The sequence below is a fragment of the Equus przewalskii genome, chromosome 1 (genome assembly GCF_037783145.1).
Source record: "Equus przewalskii isolate Varuska chromosome 1, EquPr2, whole genome shotgun sequence".
In the NCBI taxonomy this organism is placed as follows: domain Eukaryota; kingdom Metazoa; phylum Chordata; class Mammalia; order Perissodactyla; family Equidae; genus Equus; species Equus przewalskii.
In genome coordinates, this window is record NC_091831.1 from 110486727 (window position 1) to 110512815 (window position 26089).

Genomic DNA, 26089 nt, shown 5'->3' on the forward strand with positions numbered 1-26089 from the left:
AATCTAGAAATTGATTGAGGGGCGGGCCATGACTCTCTATTTTTATCATTCAAGTTAGACTTTTTTTCAGTTGTCCTAGAACTTTACTGCTCATACAGATCAAGTAAGAATTTAGTAGGATTCTATCTCTTTCCATTATAGGAACACCATGACTAACGAACCAAGTCATAGGTTTGTGGAGTCAGACTATTCTGAATTCACCTTTGAATTTGCTGTCTGTTACACTAACTACACCTACTTTGTCTTTGGGGGATGAGCAAAACTATTTAGTGCCTGCAACCCTGGGATCTACTTACTGCCATTGCATTTAGATCGTCCAGTTGAGTGGCTGCAGTTTTACTGGAATGTCTGGCCTACAGAGCAGAGCAATCAAAAAGCCCTTCAAGAAGGCTAGGCTCTTTTCTCTAATTTATTTCTCAAAGTACTGGTAAATGGTGAGTCTTCTGGACCCTGCCAGTGTTTTATATATATGTACATATATTCTAACATTCCAATTCCCTAAGCTTTGAATCCCTTCTTCTATATTAAATGAAGGAAGATCAAGCATTGCCATTTCACCTAAGTTTTAGCCAATCAACCCAACAAACTGTTAGAATCCTTTGTATCTCTCTGGTCTGCATTAAATGCAGAATCCCTGCTTAATGCATCTACATCATTAAATTCAACTAATCCAACTTTATAACCCTTCCACTATTATCCCCCACCCTTAATATGCATTCCCATACAAATTCCCCCAGATTTCTGCTTGTATAAATTAGAAAACTCAGTTGGTTCTTTTGGACTGTAGCACATCTCCTCACAGGTCACACTTTAGGGGCCTGCTGGGTGTTGAGTCTAGGCATAGGTGGGAACTGTTTCAAGGGAGGCCATTGCTGTTTAATAAGGCAATACAGTGTTAATGCCCTCAGATGGAGGTGGAAAAGCTGATACAACTGTGGATGTGGAGGTTCCTACCACTAGTAGAGAGGATACCACTGCCATTGAGGTTGCAGAGGCCATTTTTTTTCAGTGTAGGGAGGTCACTTCCCTGGGGGTGGGGAGACTACTGTCACTGGCAAAGAAGATTTATCAGAACTTACAGAATAAATGTCACCAGCTTCATCAGAACCTTCTCACACATTCTCATTCCTCATTACAGGAACCCATTTTTTCCCAATCAATGCCCTAACTTTAACATAAGACATACAAAGAGCATGACAACTTGCCTTGAAATTTAGCCAATTACAGTTTGATTTTCAGCAATTTCAGCCTGCCAGGAGATAAATCTCCCCCTCATCAAACCTAGAAGGTCTTACATCATTGATGCAAGCCTGAGCTAATAATTCAAATCTCTGTGCTCCTTCTTTTTTTCACCATTTTGTCCAGGGACATTAGAAGGAAATAACCAATCATTATATTCCTTAGTTTTCCCAAAAAAGTAAGAAAGTATATACAGAGTTACTTTGTTCCTTGCTTATCTCTATAATCACTTTACACCCTCAACTATCAGCACTCTGTTCTTACATGAAGCAGAGTCATTAGCATCTTTAAATTTAATCAGACTAGAGAGACAATTCCAGAAACACCAGAACAATACAGAAAACTCATTTTTAAAATTCTGTTCCTCTAGAACCATTCTCAGTAACAAAAGCTATATTAGACAGTATTCGCCTGAAAAACAGAACCAATAAGATAGATATACATGCATAGATAAAAAGGAGATTAACATAGGAAATGAGTCAGGCAGTTATGGAGGCCCAGAAGTCCCACTATCTGCCATCTGCAAGCTGGAGAACCAGGCAAACTTGATATAATTCAGTCCAACTCTGTGGCCTCAGAACCAGGGGAATTTATGGCCTAACTTCTAGTCTCAGCCAAAAGGCCTGAGAACAAAGGAGCCGTTGGTGTAATTCCGAGGGCCCAAAGCCTCTGAACCAGGGGAACTTATGTCTTAGGGCAGAGAAGAATGGACATCCAGATAAGGAAAGGTAATAGAAATTTACACTTCCTTTGATTTTTGATCTATTCAGGCTTTCTATTCAGAGTGGATGATGCCTGCCCACATTGGTGAGGGAGAACTATTTACTGTCTGCTGACTCCAATGCTAATAGACCCCCTCACAGACACACCCAAAAATAATGTTTTATCACCCATCTATAATTCTCTTAGTCCAGTCAAGTTGACACATAAAATTAACCCTCAAAAATCAACCCCTTGTCAACTTGACACCTATATGCATTGCTTTTAAATATACTCATTCTTCAAATAAAGATAATAACAAGGTTGTAATTCTGCCTAACATGATACATCTATGCTGCATACAATTTAAAACACACTAACTACTTCCCCAGAAGAGGAAGGAAATTTCTTAATTGATGTTTACTCTTCTTCTCTATATACAATAACAAACAATATGATGTACATTAACAATAATTAAATATATGATATAAAGTCAATGTATACATGTTGCATGATGACGGAATAACAAGGATAGAAAACAAAGATAGTTAAGATACGTTTTTATACACACAAATATATTCATAATAAAATAACAAGAAGATATTCATGGCAATTGCAGTCCTCTTTTCTGTAACTGGTCACAAGTTTGAAGCTGATATATATATGTACCTTATTCTACTACCCATTCTGCATTTCCTTTGCCTCAGCAATATCTTCATCTGGTTGTGGAACCAGAATGTTCATTCCTGAAGAGTCTGAGCCATTGCTAGTGTTGCTTGGATTACGTTGTTGTGATTTTCCATCGACCTTAATCTCAGGGCATGGTAATACTAAGACACATCCTAAGGGATATTCTGTATTCCACACATAATCTTCCTTGCCTCCAGTGTGGAGTTGTTGTCTAACTACTGGTAGTAACAAAGATTCTTGCTTCACTAAATATTAGCCAGGAGGAGCCTGGCTCCTGGCCCTTAGGAGAAACTTCTCCAAATACCATCTGTGCTCTTCCTTGTAAAAACTTTTACTAGAACATTGTTAAAAGTGTAGTAAGAAAGTCTCATCCTCCATGTCTGATCACTCTTACTAATCAGTTTTGTCCTCTTCCATCATAGATCAGATGATGTCTGATCAGCCTAGCCCTTCCTTAACAAGAATCATATTAGGCCAGTTTAGCCAGAATCCCCCTTACCCTTGATGTTTCCTCTCAGCAATTTTCCACCTGCTGAATGCCACCAGCCTCCTTGTTTAAAGTTCTCAATTGCCCATGCTGTATTCCCATTTCATCCTGGTAGTCTACTGAGGTATCTTTTTCCCTATTGCAACTGTCCTTAATAAAACCTGTTTTTACTGCCTTAACTAATGTCCATCTCTACTTTATTTTTGACAGTTACGGTGCTGCAACTCAGTACCAGATTCATCATTAGAACTGTGAAGCCTTCACCCAGGACCCTAAGTATGTACCTTTGAAGACTTTGGCTTCCTTCCTGATTGATCAGAGATCCACTGGTGAGCCTGACTCCTAAACCGCTGGTGAGACAAATGTCTCTTGTAGCAGGCAGTGACAGATTTTGATTCTTAAGATTTTGATTAAAATATAGAAGCTATATTAGAGTCCTAGACAATGAGAGGCTGAGATAGAGTACTTGTTTCTCTGTTTATAGGAAGCAGGGAGAAAATGTCAGGCCAGCACAAGCTGGGTTGGAGTACCAAACTTATTTGTTCATATGTGTAAAGATACCATGAGGTAAGAACATGGGAGCTGCTCAGTGGACTAAAAACCCTCTCCTTAAACCCCTGCTGAAAATGTGCTCTACCAACTTGTCTGCTTCCTTCTTATTAGCCAGATTTTACTAAGTATAATTTGGAACTCCAATGGCCTCTTGGGAAATTTATGGTCTTCCCAAACTGGCTACTTAAACCTCCGTCTTCCCATGACCATTGCTCCTGCTTCCTCCTTTTACTACTTTGGATCTTCCCTCCAGTTCCCTTGAATCCTTTGATATTTCTCCCTTCAAACCTTTACTCCCTCCATCCCTGTGTCCACCCTGCCACTTTTCCCTTCTCGCTTCATTCCTCATCTCCCTACTGGCACTTGAACTTTAGGTCTCCTACATTCCACCAAGGTCTCTGAAGAGAAAAAAGAACTCCAAAGAGCAATGGACCAAGGCTAATAAGTGAACAAAAAGCTATTTGGAAATAGAACTGGATGTTTTGCCCACTCAGTTGGGTTTGGGAGAAATCCAGACAGTTGCTAAAAGTTTCCTCAGCCATTGGCCTTAAATGGAGTCCCAGCCTCCATCAGATTACATCATGGGCAAAAGAAAATCTTAAAAGTCTCCTCCACAAGTATTGGTAAACAGGTAGTATTAACTTGTCACATTTGACAGAAATACAATTCAGTCAAAAATATAAAGTAGAGATAACCAGTGATATTGTATTACAGTTTTACTGACTTAAGGCTAATGTTTTAGAATGAAAGCTCTAAGATGTCTGTTTTCATCCATCTGTATATTTATGTATATAAAAATATATGTACATTTGTTATGTATACATGAAATTTTTCTACATCTGGATATTACCAAATTAATTTATAAAATCCTTTACAGGACTTCTATTCAAACTGGCTTAGAGGTAAATAAGCAAATTAAGTATTTCTGAAACTCTCAGAAATAGAAATGAATCCAATTTTTAACATCCCTTTAACTGGAATAATATTTGATAATAAAGCTAGTTTTTTAAATTGTTGGTAAAATAAAAATAGACGTCTACAGAGATGTCAGCATTAAATGCAATGCATACATAAAATTTTTCTACCTAGTTTGGCAACCAAACAAGTTTGTGTTAACCTCTACTAGATGTTTAAGATTATAAAACTATAAATCCAACCTTATGGCAAAATATACAGTAAAAGTAAAGTGTTTGATATATGTCAAGTATAGTAGGGTGTGTGTGTGCGTGTGTGTGTGTGTGAGGAAGATAGGCCCTGAGCTAACATCTGTTGCCATTCTTCCTCTTTTTGCTGGAGAAAGATTGTCACTGAGCTAACATCTGTGCTGATCTCCTCTATTTTGTACATGGGATGCCACCACAGTATGGCTTGAGCATTGTGTGCATCCACACCTAGGATCCAAACTTGCAAACGCCTGGCCGCTGAAGTGGAGTGCGCAAACTTAACCACTATGCCACTGGGCCAACCTCTGGTAGAAAAATGTTTTAAAAGAAAAAAGGTAGAACCATATGTCGAACGTTTTAGATTCTTTGCCTGTGAGTTTTTTTATATTTGCCTAATTTGTCAAGAAGAGAAAAAACTTAGAATGATGGCTATATTTGATTACTTAGATTGTGAAATATTTATGACCAAGTTAAATGCAATTGCTAAGCACAAGTGAATTAAATCAATGTTAGTGGGATAAAATTTATAAACAGACTTTTCAATAGTTATGTTTTATAATACTTTGTTATACCTTTCCATTAGCGTGTCTCTTTTTTTAGCCACGGTTTTACTGAGATATAATCAATATGTAACATTGTGTTAGTTTAGAGTGTATAACAAAATGATTTGATATATGTATATATTGTGAAATGATTACCACAACAAGTTTAGTTAACAATTATCACTTCACAGAGTTATAAAGTTTATCTTCTAATTGTGACTTTTATGATCTACTCTCCTAGCAGTTCTAATATACAATGTATTATTGTTAACTAGAGCCATGAATCTGCACATTACATAACCAGAATTGTTTTATCTTATAACTGGAAGTGTGTACCTTTTGACCACCCTTACCGTGTTAGTTCACAAACTGATCCCTGTACTTGAGGGCAAAAAGAGACCAAAAAAAGAGGCAGACCCTTCTAGATTGGCAGTTTTAATAAGCAAGGGAGCTTACACACAAGGCTTGTCTTGGGTGGCTGCAAGACAAGTGCTCTTTGCATTCACCTGTCAGAATCTTAAAAGTTTATCTAGAGCCTGTAACTGAGTTCAGTCACATATGCAATCCAGATGGTCTCAACAACACATTGCTCTCTCAAACTATATCCTGAAAAAGTTCAGGCTAGGGGAACACTGGGCAGAAGGTACATTCCAAGGATGAGGGAGGGGGTAAGGAGCCTCCAATTTCCTAGGTTCAGCTCACAGGTCAACCTGCGTTCATGTAATCTTGATGACCTCCTCCAAACACCCATTTCCTCCATCCTCTCCTGCATGCCTCTGGCAAGCAGCAATCTGTTCTTTCTTTCTGTGAGTTTGAATTTTTTAGATATCACATATGAGAGATATCATACAATATCTGTTTCTCTGTCTGAATTATTTTACTTATAAAAATGTCTTCAAGGTTCATCATCCATGTTGGTGCAAATGGCATGATTTGCTTCTCCTTTATGACTTAATAATATTTCATTATACACACACACACACACACACACAGGTATATAATTTTCTTTGTACATTCATCTATCAGTGGACATTTAGGTTGTTTCCATTACCTGATTAGTGTAAATAATGCTGCAGTGATCATGGGGGTACAGATATCTTTTTGAGATAACTGATTTTGCTTTCTGTGTGTATATACCCAGAAGTGGAAGTGCTGGATCATATGTTGGTTATATTTGTAATTTTATGAGGAACCTCCATACTATTTTCTGTAGTACCTGAGCCAATTTACATTCCCATAAACAGTTCACAAAGCTTTCCTCTTATCACATCCTTACCAAGACTTATCTGTTTTTTTATTTCAGACATTCTAACAGGTGTGAGGTGATATCTCCTGGTGGTTTTCATTTTCATTTCCCTGATGATTAGTGATGTTGAGCACTTTTTAATGTCCCTGTTGGCCATTTGTGTATCTTCTCTGGAAATAAGCCTATTCAGTTCCTCTCACCATTTTTTAATTGGATTTATTGGTTATTTGCTATTGAGTTGTATGAGTTTTTTAATATATTGTGGATAATAACTGCTTATCAGATATATGATATGCAAATAATTTCTCCCATTCCTCAGGTTATCCGTTCATTTGTTTATGATTTTCTTTGCTGTGCAGAAGTTATTTAGTTTGATGTAGCCCCACATGATTATTTTTACTTGTAGTCTCTTTGATTTTGGTTTCAATAGAAAAAGCATTGCAAAGACTGATGTCACAGACCTTACCCACTATGTTTTCTTCTAGGAGTTTTATGGTTTTATGGGATGGATTTATTTAAAAGACTTTTTAAATTAGCCTTACCATTAATATTAAAGCAATGCAAAACTAGAATTTGGTTCTCTCTCTCTGCTACAAAAACAAAGTTTTCTTTTTTTTCTAAAGATTGGCACCTGAGCTAACAACTGTTGCCAATCTTTTTTTTCCGCTTTTTCTCCCCAAATCCCCCAGTACATAGCTGTTTATTATTAGTTGCAAGTCCTTATAACTGTGGCATGTGGGATACCACCTCAACGTGGCCTGACGAGCGGTGCCATGTCCACACCCAGGATCCGAACCAACAAAACCCTGGGCCACCGAAGTGTAGCTCATGAGCTTAACCACTCAGCCATGGGGCGGGCCCCGAAGAACAAAGTTTTCTTAGATTATTGGTCTGCTCTTCACAAGAAATTGAAAGAGTTTTCCTTTACCTAGTAAGTGTGGAAAACCAATATTTTGTGTCTTAAAATAATTCCCTGTGCATCACGTTGTCTTCACCATGTCATTGATTACTTAAAAAAAAGTCTTCTCAATACCAAAAGAGGTAGACTTTTTAAAACTATGTAACTTTCTGTATTTATCTTAGAAATATACTAATTGTCACTTTGATTAAATAGATAACTAAGTGTAGTTTCACAATGATTTGTGATCCTATTTGGTCAAATGTTCAAACTTTTTGACATTTTTGGCAAATTACCAAAATAAAATCTCAAATTGTGTTTTTGACCTCAAACTAACTTTGAGATTTCCCAGATCACTCCTGGAAAATCTAAAGAATTTGTCTCTCCCCTTATAAAAGGTAGATGCAAAACTAATTAGATGATACATTAATTTATTTGGTATGTTAAATTACATGGGAACCATTCTCAAATAATAAGTGATAATAAATATTCTGAGGTTATATGTGTGTACATATATGTTACTAATACAGGTAATCAGAAATCATATAACAGTAAAGGAAACCATCAACAAAATGAAAAGACAACCTAACAATTGGGAGAAGATATTTGCAGACCATATCTCAGATAAGGGGTTAATATCTAAAATATACAGCTCAACATCCAAAAAACCAACAACCCAATTAAAAAATGGGCAAAAGATCTGAACAGAGATTTCTCCAAAGAAGACATACAGATGCCCAATAGACATATGAAAACATGGTCAACATCATTAGCTATCAGGGAAATGCAAATCAAAGCTAGAATGAGATATCACCTCACTCCCATCAGAATGGCTATAATTAACAAGATAGGAAACAAAAAATGTTGGAGAAGACATGGGGAGAAGGGAACCCTGGTACACAGCTGGTGGGAGTGGAAACTGGTGCAGCCAACTATGGAAAGCAGTTTGGAGTATCCTCAGGAAATTAAGGATAGATCTTCCATATGATCCAGCTATTCCACTGCTGGGTATTTATCCAAAGAACTTGAAAACACAAAGGCATAAAGATATTTGCACCCCTACATTCATTGCAGCATTATACACAATAGGCAAGACTTGGAAGCAACCTAGGTGCCCATAAAGGGACGAATGGATAAAGAAGATGTGGTATTTATACACGATGGACTTCTACTCAGCCATAAGAAATTACAAAATCCGGCCATTTGTGACAACATGGATGGAACTTGAGGGTATTATGCTGAGTGAAATAAGTCAGAGGGAGAAAGTCAAATACCATATGATCTCACTCATAAGTAGAAGACAAAAATGACCAAAAAAACACATAGCATTGGAGATTGGACTGGTGGTTACCATTGGGGAAGGGGGGAGATGGGAGGGCAAAAGGGGTGATTAGGGTCACATGTGAGGGGATGCACTATAATTAGTGTTTGGGTGGTGAACATGATGTAATGTATACAGAATTTGAAATATGATGTACATCTGAAAAAAATATAAATCAATAAAGACAAAGAAAAAGAAAAAAGAAAAAAAAGAAAAAGCATAATACACATTCTTCTCAAGTGCGCACAGAACATTCTCAAAGATAGACCATATGTTGGGAAACAAGGCAAACCTCTATAAATTTTAAAAAATTGAAATAATAATAACCATCTTTTCCAATCATAATGCTATAAACCTAGAAATTAATTACAAGAAAAAAGATGAGAAAGGGACAAACATGTGGAGACTAAACAATATGCTATTGAACAAGCAATGGATCATTGAAGAAATTAAAGGAGAAGTCAAAAGATATCTGGAGACAAATGAAAATGATGACATGCCATATCAACTCATTTGGGATACAGCAAAAGCTGTATTAAGAGGGAAATTCATCGGAATACAGGCACACCTTAACAAACAAGAAAAACCCCAAATAGGCAATCTCAAATTACACCTAACTCAATTAGAGAAAGTAGAACAAAAAAAGCCCAAAGTCAGCAGAAGGAGACAAATAATAATAACCAGAGCAGAAAAAAATGCTATTGAAACAAAAAAGGCGGTAGAAAGTATCAATGAAACAAAGAGCTGGTTCTTTGAGAAGATAAATAAAATTGACAACCCCTAGGCAGACATACAAAGAAAAAAAGAGACAAAGTTCAAATAAACAAAATCAGAAATGAAAGAGGAGAAATAACAACAGACTCCACAGAAATACAATGGATTATAAGAGAATTCTACAAAAAACTATATGCCAACAAAATGGATAACCTAGAGGAAATGGATAAATTATTAGACTCTTACAACCTCCCAAAGCTAAGTCAACAAGAAACAGACAATCTGAACAGACCAATCACAAGGAAAGAGATTGAAACAGGAATCAAAAGCATCCCAAAGAATAAAACCCCAGGACCAAATGGCTTTCCTGGGGAATTCTACCAAACTTGTAGAGAGGATTTAATACATATCCTTTTCAAGCTATTCCAAAAAATTAGTGAGGATGGAACACTTCCTAACACATTCTATGAGGCCAACATCACCCTGATACCAAAGCCTGACAAGGACAGCACGAAAAAGGAGAACTACAGGCCAATATCGCCAATGAACATAGATGCAAAAATTCTCAACAAAATTTTGGCAACCCAATTTCAGCAATACATCAAAAGGATCATACATCATGATCAAGTGTGATTCATACCAGGGACACAGGGATGGTTCAACATTGACAAATTAATCAGTGTGATACACCACATCAACAAATTGAGGAATAAAACCATGATCATCTGAATAGATGCAGAGAAAGCATTTGACAAGATCCAACAGCCATTCATGATAAAAACTCTGAACAAAATGGGGATAGAAGGAAATTACCTCAACATAATAAAGGCCATATATGACAAACCCACAGCCTACATCATACTGAATGGGCAAAAAGTGAGCACCATCCCACTGAAAACAGGAACGAGACAAGGATGCCCTCTATTACCACTCTTATTCAACATAGTACTGGAGGTTATGGCCAGACCAATTAGGCAAGAGAAAGGAAGAAAAGGAATCCAAATCAGGAGTGATGAAGTGAAACTCTCGCTGTTTACAGATGATATGATCGTATATATAGAAAACCCCAAAGAATCCATTGGAAAACCTTTAGAACTAATCAAGAACTACAGCAAAGTTGCAGGGTATAAAATCAACTTACATAAATCAGTAGCATTTCTATATTCTAATAACGAACTAACAGAAAAAGAACTCAAGAACACAATACCATTCACAATCACAAACAAAAGTATAAAATACCTTGGGATGAATTTAACTAGGAACAGAAAGACCTATACAAGGAAAACTACAAGACTTTCCTGAAAGAAATTGATGACGACATAAAGAGATGAAAAGACATTCCAAGCACATGGATTGGAAGAATAAACATAGTTAAAATGTCCATTCTACCTAAAGCAATCTACAGATTCAACACAATCCCAATCAGAATCCCAATGACATTCTTTACAGAAATAGAACAAAGAATCCTAAAATTCATATGGGGCAACAAAAGACCCCGAAGAACAAAGCTGGAGGCATCACAATCTCTGACTTCAAAAGATATTACAAAGCTGCAGCAATGAAAACAGCATTGTACTGGTACAAAAATCAGGTGCACAGATCAGTGGAACAGAATTGAAAGCCCAGAAATGAAACCACACATCTATGGACAGCTAATCTTCGACAAAGGAGCTGAGGGCATACGATGGAAAAAAGAAAGTCTTTTCAACAAAATTTGCTGGGAAAACTGGAAAGCCACATGTAAAAGAATGAAAATGGGCCATTCTTTTTCACCATTCACAAAAATAAACTCAAAATGGTTCAAAGACCTAACTGCAAGACCTGAAACCATAAGGTTTCTAGAAGAAAGTATAGGCAGTACACACACCGTGTCTTCTCAGACAAGTGAAACAACAGAAAGAATAAACAAATGGGACTTATCAGACTAAAGGGCTTCTTCAAGCCAAGGTAAAACAGGATTGAAACAAAGAAACAACCCAGCAATTGGGAAAAAATATTTGCAAGTCACATATCCGACAAAGGGTTAATCTCCACAATATATAATGAGCTCACACAACTCAACAAAAAAATAAGATCAAAGAACCCAATTAAAAAATGGGCAGGGGACATGAACAGACATTTCTCCAAAGAAGGTATATGGATGGCTAATAGGCACATGAAAAGATGTTCATCATCACTGATCATTAGGGAAATGAAAATCAAAACTACACTAACATATCACCTTACACCCATTAGAATGGCAAAAATAACCAAAACAAAAAGTGGCAAATGTTGGAGAGGTTGTGAAGAAAAAGGAACCCTCATACACTGCTGGTGGGAATACAAACTGGTGCAGCCACTGTGGAAAACAGTATGGAGATTTCTCAAAAAAATTAAAAATAGAAATACCATATGACCCAGCCACCACACTACTGGGTATCTATCCAAAGAACTTGAAAGCAGCAATTCTACATGTCCCATGCACCCCTATGTTCATTGCAGCATTATGTACAATAGCCAAGATGTGGAAGCAACCTAAGTGTCCATCAACTGATGATTGGATAAAGAAAACGTGGTATATATATACAATGGAATACTACTCAGCCATAAAAAAGACCAAATTGTCCCATTTGCAACAACATGGATGGACCTTGACGGAATTATGTTAAGTGAAATAAGCCAACTAGAGAAAGACAATCTCTGTATGATTCCACTCACATGTGGAATTTAAACATGTTGACAAAGAGAACAGATTAGTGGTTCCCAGGGGAAAGCGGGGGTGGTGAGTGGGCACAAACGGTGAAGTGGTGTACCTACAACACGACTGACAAACAATAACATACAACTGAAATTTCACAATGTTATAAACTATCATAATCTTGATAATTTTTTTTTAAATTAGCCCAAGAATTAATACTATAAGGATGCACAATTAGAATTCGATTCTCTCTGCTAACACAAAACCGTTTACAGAGCTTGTTGGATGGCTCTTAATAGAAACTGTAAAAACTGATTTTTCTTTACCTTTTAAGGAATCAGCCTGAGAAACCAAGATTTTGTGTCTTAACATAATTTCCTATGCTTCATCTTGTCTTTATCAGTTCTTTGATCACTTAAGAAAACCAAATATACTTTGTGAACAAATATGCAACAATTACTTTTTCTCCCTCCCTAGTCTTCCATAATTTGAACATTCTTAGTAATCTTATTTTTATGGAAATACATTTATTTGCATAAGGTCACTAGAGTCTGTTCTTCTTATAACAGGACGTAATTGAAAACATTGGCTATATTACCAAGGCTTTGATTGGAATGTCATAGTTGAGAATGATGTGCATTGAATCAAATATGACCAGACAGCTTTAAGAACTAGGTTGACTTAAGGGATAAATGCTTGTAAGGCCTGCTTTGGAGAAAATGATCGTAACCTGGCTAATAGTGTTCCCCCATCTTAGAGGTGAGTAGGGATAGCAACTTAATGGCAGAACCTAGAACCACAAGCTATTTGGGGGGAACTTGAGAAAGAGGAATTTTCTTGAATCTATGAGTATAGCCAGCAAAATCTGATGGCAAGAACTAGGCTTGAAATCCTAGCCTAAAGACAGGTTTTAAATTCTAAAATGAGATTCCTTAAGAAAAGTTCCAGCATATAAACTCAAAAGACCTATGAGGCCAATAATTATTCTCCCTGCCTTAGGTAAATAATAAAGCAAAGTGTAATAAGACTAGAGTTACTTTGCAAACATTCATATGACTTTGATTCTTTCTGATAGAAAAGATTATTATAGAGAAAAATATGTTTCAATAAAAAACTCCAGTATACTCTTTGGGTTCAGGCTTATACATTTTGCAAGTCTTTGATAAATCCTAAATTCTTCTAGTATTACCCAATATATGGCTACAACTCTCCAATTCAATATTTCCAATTTTTCTGCATTCTGACTTGGAACCAATGAGAGCCATAACTGCCCGTTTCTCAAGCCCTGCCATCTGAAGCTGCACAACTTGATATAAACTTCATAGACATGTTCACAATGTATTATGAATAGGCAACTTTCACACCAGCTTCGGTGTGGGCCACTCAGAAAGCTCACTGAAACATCTGATGCCATCACTACAGACATGCAAACTGCAAACTTGTAATACCATTTATTGCTTCTGCTGTCCTCACTCCAAAATCTAATGATGCTTTGAGGCCAATATCCAGAAAACTTCTCCACTGGATACTCTATGGAAATAGAAACTGGATTTTTAACTTTTATTTCTGATTTTTCTTTAATTTTCATAGAAACTTCCCCTCATTAAATGCTTGATGTCTAGCACCACACAGCATATCCTGTACTACCAAGTCTCAGCAGATGGTTCTGCTGGTCTTTAAGGAATAAAAGGTGACCGAACAGCAAATGAACTTACATTAAGGAAAGAAGAAGGCTTCTTCTTTCCTTTGAATAAGAGGGAGCTAACAAAGATCCCTTGCTCGGCCAAACTTTATCACACTTTTGCCCTTCTCCTAGGCACACCTGTGTATTTTCTTGTAAAATCCTTAGCAAGAACCATACTAAGTCATATAGCAAAAATCTCTCTTCCTTTATATCTGATCATCCTCAATATCTAATCAGGTTTCTCATCCTCCACCATCTACCAGATAATGTCTGATCAACCTTAGCAGGAATCCAAAATCCTTTTACATTTGATGTTTCCCTTTATTCATCTTTCATTCACTGACCACAATCAGGATACTTAGCTACAAATACACAATTGCCTATGACGTATTAAGAATTTAGCCTGGTTCTATACTGACATCTCTTTTCCTCTATTGCAATTTTTCTGAAAAAAAAAAAGTTTCTCCCCTTTAGCACATGTCTTGCTGTGTTTTTTCATTGATAGTAATCAGAATAAAAGAACACGTCATGCACAGTTACTCTCTTCTTTCCCTGTTGATTCATAGGCATGAGGAGAAGAAAGTGGCCATTTGGGAGTCTTAATTTCCTATTCAGGGTAATTATTATTTTTTCTCCAGGTGTAAGCATTCCTTCCTGTGAAACTAAGACCCCTAGGTCATTCTGGAATAAAGTTATGGGTACAAGCAGCAAAAATGTTGCTACTGGGTCACTAGGGGTAATAACGAATGGTACCACTCCCATTTCTGGACCTGTGAGTGCTGACTATCCATGAAACAGCACCATATATTAGACACTGATTCAGAGAATATACAGCTCCAAGGAAACCTTGCCCCAGCTCTGAAACATATGACCACCTAACTTACACTGTAACTGAGTCTTAAAAAGCCCTTTCTAGTATTCTATCAAGCCGGGTGCTTCAGGATGGTGGGGGACATGTTAAGACCAGTGAATTCCATGAACATGGTCCAATTACTGTATTCTTTTGTTGTGAAGTTAGTTCCTTGATCCAAAGCAATATAGTATGGAATATTATCACAGTGGATAAGGCATTCTGTAAGCCCATGGATATTAATTTTGACAGAAGCATTACATGTAGGGGAGGCAAATTTGTATCCAGAGTAATTGTCTACCCCAGTGTGGACAAAATGTTGACTGTTCCATGATGGAAGCAGTCCAATGTAATGAACCTACCATGGGGTAGTTAGCTGAACACTCAGGATGGTGCCATATCACAGACTGTGTTGCTGTCTCTGCTGGGAGATGGCACAAGGATTTGGTAAGTGGAAGCCCATAATGCTGAATTCATGCATAATTTCTTCCTGCTACCATGACCACTTTGTCATGAGCCCTTTGGGAAATAAGAGGATTGACTAGGGAAAGAAGCTGACTAGTATTCATAGAACATGTCATCCAATCTACTTGATTATTAAAATTCTCATCTACTGGAGTCACATTTAGTGATCATTCATATGGAATGCAAATACCTTTATGTATTTTTACATATTGAAAGAGGTTTACCCATATACCACTTTCTCAAATTTCATTGTTACCAATTTTCCAGTCGTTTCTTTCAAGTCTCTATCAAATGAAACAATTGGCCACAGCTCAAGAATCAATAAATAATCAAACATATGGTCAATTAAATCAACAACCAGGTACGTTGTCCAAAGTTCTGCCCAGTGGGAGCATTTCTATTCACCACTGTCCTTTAGGGATATCCCAGAATGGGACTGAAGTGCTATAGCTGTCCATATTCAGGTGGTGCCTGTACATCATGCAGAACCATCTGTAAACCAGGCCTATGATTTTTATTCTCCTGTCATACATGGGATATGTGTTGGCTGAGAGAGACAAGGCAGAGTAGCATGAGTAGGGACCATGGGCACTTGGGCCACTATGTCATGTAATGTACTTGTGCCTTCATGGAAGGACTAGACCCAGCCATGCATATACCACTTCAGTTTGATGGTGGAGATTTGCTGTGTAAGACCAACTTTATAACTTGGTGGGTCAGATAACGCTTCATCATGATGGACAGCACAGATCACATGGTAACTTGGTGGCTCATTATCAAGCATTCTGTCTTATAAACCCAGTAGCAAGCCTACAGCTGTTTCTCACAAAACAGTAGTTATCTCTGCATGATAGCAGGACTAGATCAAAATCCTAAATAGTTGTGCTGCCATCCATCTATAGAGACTGCCAAAGGCCCAAATAGCATCTCTATTTGCCCATGAAACCTCAAGAACCATTTGGTCTGCTGGACTTCATGGCCCAGTTGGCTAAGCAGTTACACAGCATTCTGTAACTGTTGCAGAGCCTTCTCTTGTTGTTGGCCCCACTCAAAACTAGAAGCTTTCAGGTCACTAGATAAAAGGGTCATATTAACACTCCCAAATGAAAAATATTTTGCACCCAAATTCCAAAGAGGTCTACTAGGCATCGTGTTGCTTCCTTGGCTGTAGGAGGGGTTAAATGCAACAACTTATACTTCACCTTAAAAAGACATGTCTCACATTGCTGGAGACCTACAAATTAAACTGAGGTAGAAAGCCCTTAAATTTTAGCTCAATTAGCCCCCACCTTCAGCCACATACATCTCTTACCAATAAATCTAGAATAGTTTCTGTTCCTGCTCACTAGGTTCAATCATCATAATGTCATCAGTGTAATGGACTAATGTAAGGTAAAGGCAATCAAGATACCTGTAAACTACACTGTGACATAGCACTGGAGATTTGATATATTCCAGAGGTAAGAGAGTGAAGGTGTATTGCTAGCCTTGCCAGCTGAGACAAATCAGTTACAAGTGGGCCTTTTGGATAGTTATGGAGAAAAAGACATTTGCTATATCAATAGCTGCATACCAGGTACCAGGAGATCTGTGAATTTGCTTAAGCAATGAAATTCCATCCGGTACAGCAGCTGCAGTTAGTCACCATTAAGTTAAGCTTGCAACAATCTACTGTCAGTTTCCAAGACGTATCTGTCTTCCACACACCTAAATAGAAGAGTTGGATGAGAATGTGGTGGAACCAACGCATGTGCATCTTACAAATCTTTGATGGTGGCAAGCATATCTGCAATGCTTCCAGGAATCAGTATTGCTTTGGATTCACTATTTTTCTAGGTAGAGGCAGTTCTTTAATATGGTCTTTCCCGTCATAATAGGCTTCATTCCACAGGTTGAAAGATCAATGAATGGATTCTGTCATTTGCTAAGTATCTCTTTTCCAATTATAAATTCAAAAACTGTGGAAATAACCACCAGATGGGTCTGGGCACCGCTGGACCCACTGTGAGACCATTCTGAGCAAAAAACTAGAGATCATCTGAAACCCAAAAGTGCCTACTTTGAATGGAGAGCAACAGTGACATTTTGAATTTCCTGGAAACAATGTCAGTTCAGAGATCTTATTCAGTGGTACCTGAAATTCTCATCATTTTCTTTCCACCAATGCACAGTTACCTGGGGAAAGGCCATAAGGCACTTTAAGGAAGTCTGGAGAAAGATTAATAGTATAAACTTTTGGTAACGTGTTGGTACCCTTCCTCAAGGGGATCTGGTCTCTCCTTCATTTGAGGTGTTCTGTGTCTATAAATTGATTCAATTCTGGGAATTTGTTGATGGGCTGTGACTCTCATTTTTATAATACAAGTTAGACTATTGTTCACTTGTCCCACATATCAAGTAAGAACTTGGTAGGCTTTCTATCTCTTTCACTTCTAGGAATACCATGATTAACCAGCAAAGGTCACAGGTCCGTGCAAATCAGACTATTATGATTGCTGCTTTGACTCTGAATTCTATTACAGTAACTATGCTTACTTTGCCTTCAGCAGATAAACACAGCCACTTTGCCCCTGCCATGCAGTGATCCAATTACTTGCATCACATTTAGATTTTCCAATTGAGTGGCTGTGGTTTCCACTGCAAATTCTGGCCTAAAGAGAAGAGAATCATGGAACTCTCCAAGGATCATGGAGCTCCAATCACAAACTTAGTTCTCGAAGTATTGGTGAAATATACGCCTTCTAGACTCTCTTGTTGTGGGTAAGTAGGTATTAGATCACAAATCCGCTGCAAGATTCCAATGTTCTAAGCTTTTGAATATCTTCCTCTATATTTCATCCATCCTCCAACCCCCTTCCCCTCTATTAGCCACCAATCTGTTCTCTGTATCCATGAGCTTCTTTTTATTTTTTCATTCGTTTTGTTTTTTAGATTCCACATATCAGTGAAATTATGCATTATTTCTCTTTCCTGTCTGACTTATTTCACTTAGTATAATACCCTCAAGGTCCATCCATGTTGTCGTAAATAGAATATTTCATTCCTCTTTATGGTTGAGTAGCATTCTATTGCATATCTATATATACACCACATCTTGTTTATCCATTTATCTATCAGTGGACACTTGGGTTGTTTGCATATCTTGGCTATTGTAAATAATGCTTCAATGAACACAAGAGTGCACAAGTCTTTGCAAATTAGTGTTTTTCTCTTCTTTGGATAAATACCCAGAAGTTGAATAGCTGGATCATATGGAAGACCTCTTAATTTTTGGAGGAATCTGCATACTGTTTTACATAGTGGCTGCACCAATTACATTCCCACCAGCAGTGTACCATGGTTCCCTTTTCTCTACATCCTCTCTAACGTTTGCTATTTCTTATCTTTTTGATAATATTTGTTTTAATAGGTGTGAAGGGATACCTCATTGTGGTTTTGATTTGCATTTTCCTGATAATTAACGATGTTGCACATTTTTTCAGGTACCTATTGGTCATCTGTATATCTTCTTTAGAAAAATGTCTATTCATATCCTCTGACCAGTTTTTAACCAAGCTGTTTGTGGAGTTCTTTTTTAGTTTTATGAGTTCTTTATAAATTTTGGATATTAACGCCTTATCAGATATATTATTTGCAAATATCTTCTTCCACTCAGTAGGTTGCCTTTTTGTTTTGGTAATACTTTCCTCCACTGTGCAGAAGCATTTTACTTTTTTTATTTTTTAATTTTTTCGGATGTACATCATATTTCGAATTCTGTGTACATTACGTCATGTTCACCACTCAAACACTAATTACAGTCCATCCCCTCACATGTGAGCCTAATCACCCTTTTTGCCCTCCCCCCTTCCCCCATGGTAACCACAGGTCCAATCTCCAATGCTGTGGGTTTTTTGTCATTGTTTTTATCTGCTACTTATGATTGAGATCACATGGTATTTGACTTTCTCCCTCTGACTTATTTCACTCAGCATAATACCCTCAATGTCTATCCATGTTGTCACAAATGACCGGATTTTGTCATTTCTTATGGCTGAGTAGAAGTCCATCATGTATAAATACCACATCTTCTTTACCCATTCATCCCTTGATGGGCACCTAGGTTGCTTCCATGTCTTGGCTATTGTGTAAAATGTTGCAATGAATGTAGGGGTGCAAGTATCTTTATGCCTTTGTGTTTTCAAGTTCTTTGGATAAATACCCAGCAGCGGGATAGCTGGATCATATGATAGATCTGTCCTTAATTTCCTGAGGAATCTCCATACTGCTTTCCATAGTGGCTGCACCAGTTTGCACTGCCACCAGCAGTGAACAAGGGTCCCCTTCTCTCCACACCCTCTCCAACACTTCTTGTTTCCTGTCTTGTTAATTATAGCCATCCTGATGGGAGTGAGGTGATACCTCATTGTAGTTTTGCTTTGCATTTCCCTGATAGCTAATGATGTTGAGCATCTTTTCATGTGCCTGTTGGCCATGTGTATATCTTCTTTAGAGAAATCTCTGTTCAGATCTTTTGCCCATTTTCTAATTGGATTGTTGTTTTTTGTTGTTGTTGAGCTGTATGAGCTCTTTGTATACTTTGGGTATTTACCCCTTATCTGATATATGGTTTGCGAATATATTCTCCCAACTGTTAAGTTGTCTTTTCGTTTTGTTGATGGTTTCCTTTGCTGTGCAGAAGCTTTTTAGTTTGATGTAGTCCCATTTGTTCATTTTTTCTTTTGTTTCCCTTGCCCAGTCAGACATGGGACTTGAAAATATGCTGCTCAGACCAATGTCACAGAGCGTACTGCCTATGTTTTCTTCTAGAGGTCTCATGGTTTTGGGTCTTCCATTCAAGTCTTTAATCCATTTTGAGTTGATTTTTGTGCATGGTGTAAGGGAATGGTCTCCTTTCATTCTTTTGCATGTGGCTGTCCAGTTTTCCCAACACCATTTATTGAAGAGACTCTCCTTTCTCCATCGTATGCTCTTGGCTCCCTTGTCGAATATTAGGTGTCCATAAATGCGTGGGTTTACTTCTGGGCTCTCAGTTCTGTTCCATTGATCTGTGTGTCTGTTTTTGTGCCACTACCATGCTGTCTTGGTTACTATGGCTTTGTAGTATATTTTGAAATCAGGGAGTGTGATACCTCCAGCTTTGTTCTTTTGTCTCAGGAATCCTTTGGCTTTTTGTGGTCTTTTGTTGTTCCATATAAATTTTAGGGTTCTTTGTTCTAATTCTGTAAACAATGTTGTTGGAACTTTGACAGGGTTTGTGTTGAATCTATAGATTGCTTTAGGAAGTATGGACATTTTAACTATGTTAATTATTCCAATCCAAGAGCACGGAATATCTTTCCATTTCTTTGGGTCTTCTTCGATTTCTTTCAACAACGTTTTGTAGTTTTCAGTGTACAGATCTTTCACCTCTTTGGTTAAGTTTATTTCTCAGTATTTCATTCTTTTTGTTTCAATTGTAAATGGGATTGTATTCTTAATTTCGCTTTCTGCTACTTCGTTGTTAGTGTATACAAACGCAACCAATTTTTGTACATTGATTTTGTATCCTGCAACTTGTCTGTATTCCTTTATTATTTCTAAAAGTTTTTGAGTGGACTCTTTAGGGTTTTCTAGATATAAAATCATGTCATCTGCAAAGAGTGACAGTTTCACTTCTTTTCCAATGTGTATCCCTTTTAATTCTTTTTCTTGCATAATTGCTCTGGCTAGGACTTACAACACTATGTTAAATAAGATGGTGACAGTGGGTATCCTTGTCTGGTTCCTGTTCTTAAAGGGATAGCTTTCAGTTTTTCTCCCCTGAGAATTATATTTGCTGTGGGTTTGTCATATATGGCCTTTATGATGTTGAGGTATTGTCCTTCTATACCCATTTTATTTAGAGTTTTTATCATAAATGGATGCTGTATCTTGTCAAATGCTTTCTCTGCATCTATTGGGATGATCATGTGATTTTTATTCTTCATTTTGTTAATGTGGTGTATCACGTTGATAGATTTGCAGATATCGAACCATCCCTGCATCCCTGGAATGAAACTCACTTGTTTATCATATATGATCTTTTTAATGTATTGTTATATTTGATTTGCTGGAATTCTGTTGGGGATTTTTGCATCAATGTTCATCAGTGATATTGGCCTGTAATTTTCTTTATTTGTGTTGTTCTTTTCTGGTTTTGGTATCAGGATAATGTTGGCTTCATAGAAGGAGTTAGGAAGCCTCCCCTCCTCTTCAATTTTTTGTAAGAGTTTGACAAAGATAGGTATTAAGTCTTCTTTGAATGTTTGGTAGAATTAACCAGGGAAGCCACCTGTTCCTGGACTTTTATTTTTTGGGAGGTTTTTTGATTGCTGTTTCGATCTCCTTACTGGTGATTGTTCTACCCAAATTTTCTACGTCTTCTTGGTCCAGTTTTGGAAGGTTGTATGTTTCTAAGAATTTATCCATTTCTTCTAGATTATCCAATTTGTTGGCGTATAGCTTTTCATTGTATTCTCTTATTATCTTTTGTATTTCTGAGGTGACCGTTGTAATCTCTCCTCTTTCATTTCTGATTTTATGTATTTGAGCATCCTCTCGTTTTTTCTTGGTGAGTCTAGCTAAAGGTTTGTCAATTTTGTTTATCTTTTCAAAGAACCAGCTCTTGGTTTCATTATTTTTTCTATTTTTTTTAGTCTCTATGTCATTTATTTCTGTTCTGATTTTTATTATTTCCTTGCTTCTGCTGATTTGGGGGTTTGTTCCCTGTTCTTTCTCCAGTACCTTAAATCTGCTTTTAGATTGCCTATTTGGGATTTTTCTTCTTTGTTGAGGTAGGCCTGAATTGCTGTGAACTTCCCCTCAGAACCACTTTTGCTGTATCCCACAGATTTTGGCATCTCGTGTTTTCATTTTCATTTGTCTCCAGGAAAGTTTTTATTTCTTCTTTGATTTCTTCATTGACCCAATCATTGTTCAGTAGCATTTTGTTCAATCTCCACATTTTTATGGCTTTTTTGGTTTTCTTTCGGTAGTTGATTTCCAGTTTCATACCTTTGTGTTCAGAAAAGATGCATGGTATGATTTCGATCTTCTTAATTTTATTGAGACTTGTTTTGTGGCCTAATATGTGATCCATCCTGGAGAATGTTCCATGGGCATTTGAAAAGAATGTGTATTCTATGGTTTTTGGATGGAATGTTCTGTATATATCTACTAAGTCCATCTGGTCTAATGTGTCCTTTAGGGCCAGTGTTTCCTTATTGATATTCTGTTTGGAATATGTATCTATTGGTGTAAGTGGAGTGTTAAATTCCCCTACTATTATTGTGTTACTGTGTATTTCTCCTCTTATGTCTGTTAATGATTGCTTTATATATTTATGTGCACCTATGTTGGGTGTGTAGATATTTACAAGTGTTATATTTTCTTGTTGGATTGTTCCCTTTATCATTATGTGATGCCAGTCTTTGTTTCTTATTATAGTTTTTGATTTAAAGTCTATTTTGCCTGATATAAGTATTGCTACCCCCACTTTATTTTCTTTGCCATTTGCATGGAATATCTTTTTCCATCCTTTCACTTTCAGTTTCTGAGTGTCTGTAGGTCTGAATTGTGTCTCTTGTATGCAGCATATAATTGGGTCTTGTTTTCTTATCCAATTGGCCACCTTATGGCATTTGATTGGAGCATTTAGTCCATTGACATTTAAAGTAGCTATTGATAAATATGTATTTATTGCCATTTTGTCACTTTTTCTTTTTTCTGGGTGTTTTAGTAGTTCCTCTCTGTTCCTTTCTTTTTCTCTTGCTCTCTTCCCTTGTGGTTTGATGTCTATCTTTAGTAATATGTTTGATTTCTTTTGTCTTACTTTTTTTCCTGCTTGTTATAGGTTTCTGATTTGTGGTTAACATGAGGATCCTATTTAATATACTATGCATATAACAGTCTATATTGAGTAGATAGACTCTTTAGCTTGACCTCTTTCTAAAAGCTCTACTTTTTCACTCCTCTCCTCCTACATTATATGTTTTTCACATCATATATAGTCTTTTGTTTAGTGTGTGTCTATCCATAACCCTCTTATCATTGAAATAGGTGCTTTTAGTACATTTGTCTTCTAACCTACATATTATCTTCACAGTTAGTTGATCTGCTGCCTTTACTATATTTTTACCTTACAAGTGATTTTATTGCCTGTTTTTTTGTTGTTGTTTTGTTTTTTTGATATTTTTTTTCTCTATTTGTGATCATTGCTTTTGCACTTAAATAAGCCCCTTCAGCATTTCTTACAGAACTGGTTTCTTGGTGATCAACTCCTTTAATTTTTGCTGGTCTGGGAAGGTTTTTATCTCTCCTTCCATCCTGAATGACAACCTTGATGGATAGAGTATTATTCGCTGTAGGTTTTTTCCTTTTAGCACTTTAAGTATGTCGTGCCATTCTCTTCTCGCCTGTAGGGTCTTGACTGAGAAGTCTGCTGATAGCCTGATGGGCTTCCCCTTATATGTCACTTGTGGTCTTTCTCTTGCTGCTTTTAGGATTCTCTCTTTGTCTTTAATTTTAGAAATTTTCATTATAATATGTCTTGGTGTGGGCCTCTTTGGGCTTCTCTTGTTTGGAGGTCTCTGTGCTTCCTGAACTTAGATGTCTGTTTCCTTCCTCAGGTTAGGAAAATTTTCCTCTATTATCTCTACAAATAAATTTTCTGCCCCTTTATCTCTCTCTTCTCCTTCTGGGACCCCTAAAATCCGAATGTTAGCATGCTTGATATTGTCCCAGAGTTCCCTTACACTGTTCTTATTCTGTCTAATTCTTTTTTCTCTTTTCTGTTCTGCTTGGGTGATTTTCTCCTGTCTTTTGTCTAGCTCGCTGTTCCATTCTTCTACTTCCTCTACTCTGCTATTGAGTCCCTCTAGTGAATTTCTCATTTCCAATATTGTATTCTTCATTTCTGATCATTTTTTTTTTATATCTTCCACCTCTGCTGATGTGCTCACTGTGTTTATCTATTCTTCTCCCCATATCTGTGAGCATCCTCATGATATTTTGTTTGAATTCTTTGTCAAGTAGGTCGCTAGTTTCTGTTTCACTTAGTTCTTTTTCTGGAGTTTTGTACTGTTCCCTTGCTTGGAAAGTATTCCTTTGTCTTCTCATTAGGCCTCTTTCTCTGTGTTATTTTCTTTGTATTAGGTGAGTTGGCTATGTCTCCTGATCTTGGAGAAGTGGTCTTATGTATGAGATGCCTTATGAGGCCCAACAGTGTGCTTCCCTCTAGTCATCAGTCCATAAGAACCAGGAGTGACCCCTTTGTGGGCTACTTGTGTCCTTCTGCTATGGCAGGGGTGTTCCCACTGCAGGTACCCAGGGAGTCTGATCTTTCCTTCCCTGGTCAGCTGTTTGTAAATCCGGTTTAGGAGCCTCAGCACTGTTGGCTACAAAGTCTATCAGCACACTCTTATTGCAGTTGTCCTTTTAATTGGGTTGGTACCCAGTGTAGCTGCTTGCTAGGCTGAGGGGCGTACAGTTGTGATAGGCCTCAGGCCTACAAGTCTGTTGTCAGTTCTCTTAGGAGTGCAGCTGAGTGGGGCTAGCCCTTGGTATTGGGGCACTCAACTGTTTCAGGCTTTGGAAGTTGGGGCTGATCCATTTTAAGGCTATTTGTGAAGCACAAGTCTTCTGTGCTGATAAGCCTCACCCCCCACAGGACCACATACACTGTCAACACATTCCTGGTTCATGCACACTTCTCAACCCCCTGGAGCATACCCCCACGCCACACTACAGAGGCCCTCACTTCTCCCCCAATGCCCCCACACTTCACCTGGTCCTCACACAGGCCCTTCCCCACAGAGGCAGACACCCTTGCCTGCCTGTAGAGGATCAAGGCACCCAGTCAATGCAGGCTGAAAAATAGTCTGAGGGCTTGCTGTTAGGTGGGGTCAGTCCCTAGAGTGGGTTGCCTGCCCTGGCTGAACTGGAGTATATCTGTGCTCTAGTGGGTGTGGCAGACCCCTGGGCAAACAGTCCAAGGGATGCACCTCAACGGCCCCCACCAGTGTCCATATCAGTGTGCCTGGACCACCTCAGAACAATGGCCCCCACCAATGTCTCAGTCTCCAGAGAGGGCCCTCCTCTCACCAAGATACCCCCAGAGCCCACCAGGTGAGTCTCGTCTCGCCAAAGGACTGTCACCCTTCTCTCTGGTGATTTTAGGTTGCTGCAATGAGTGAGTTTGTGCATGGGCCCTTTAAGACCTGGGTCTTTTTGGCTTTAGGCGATAGCTTTTCTGGGGGTGTCCTCACTGCAGTTAATAGCCAGCCAAGCCAGACAGTAATACCCCTGTCCCAGTTGGGCTGAGTCCTAAGGATGCTTATAGCAGTATCGCCACTGCTCTGGACCTCACTCCTCCAGGGAGGGCTGCGTACCTTAGGGTGGCTCCTGCCTGGCCAGCTGAGAAGATCTGCTGCTCCCAAAGGTGGCTTTTTTCCTCTCCAGCAGGAATTACTTACTGCCTCTTCTGCCTTCATCAGGACTGTCCCTTTTTTTTTATCCAGTTTTCAGCTTTCAATCCAGGGTAATTCTTCCAAAAATTGTTGTAACCTGGTTGTGTTCGTGGGAGGAGGCGAGTTCAATGTCTGCTCACACCACCATCTTGAAGAGATCTCCCTCGCAGAAGCATTTTAGTTTCATGTATTCCCATTTATTTATTTTTGCTTTTGTTTCACTTGTCTTTGGAGTCAGATCCACAAAATTTTGGAAAAACTAATGTTAAAGAGCCTCCTGCCTAAGTTTTCTTCTAGGAATTGTATGATTTCAGGTCTTACATTAAAGTCTTTAATCCATTTTGATTTAATTTTTGTGTATGATGTAATATATTA

General features: G+C 37.9%; 1 long non-coding RNA gene across 7 annotated transcripts in view; it reads right to left on the bottom strand.

Moving 5' to 3' along the window:
• The window catches only part of LOC103565380 (uncharacterized), a 160994-nt gene that overhangs the window by 70388 nt on the left and 64517 nt on the right, over window positions 1–26089 (bottom strand). The window lies entirely within an intron of this gene.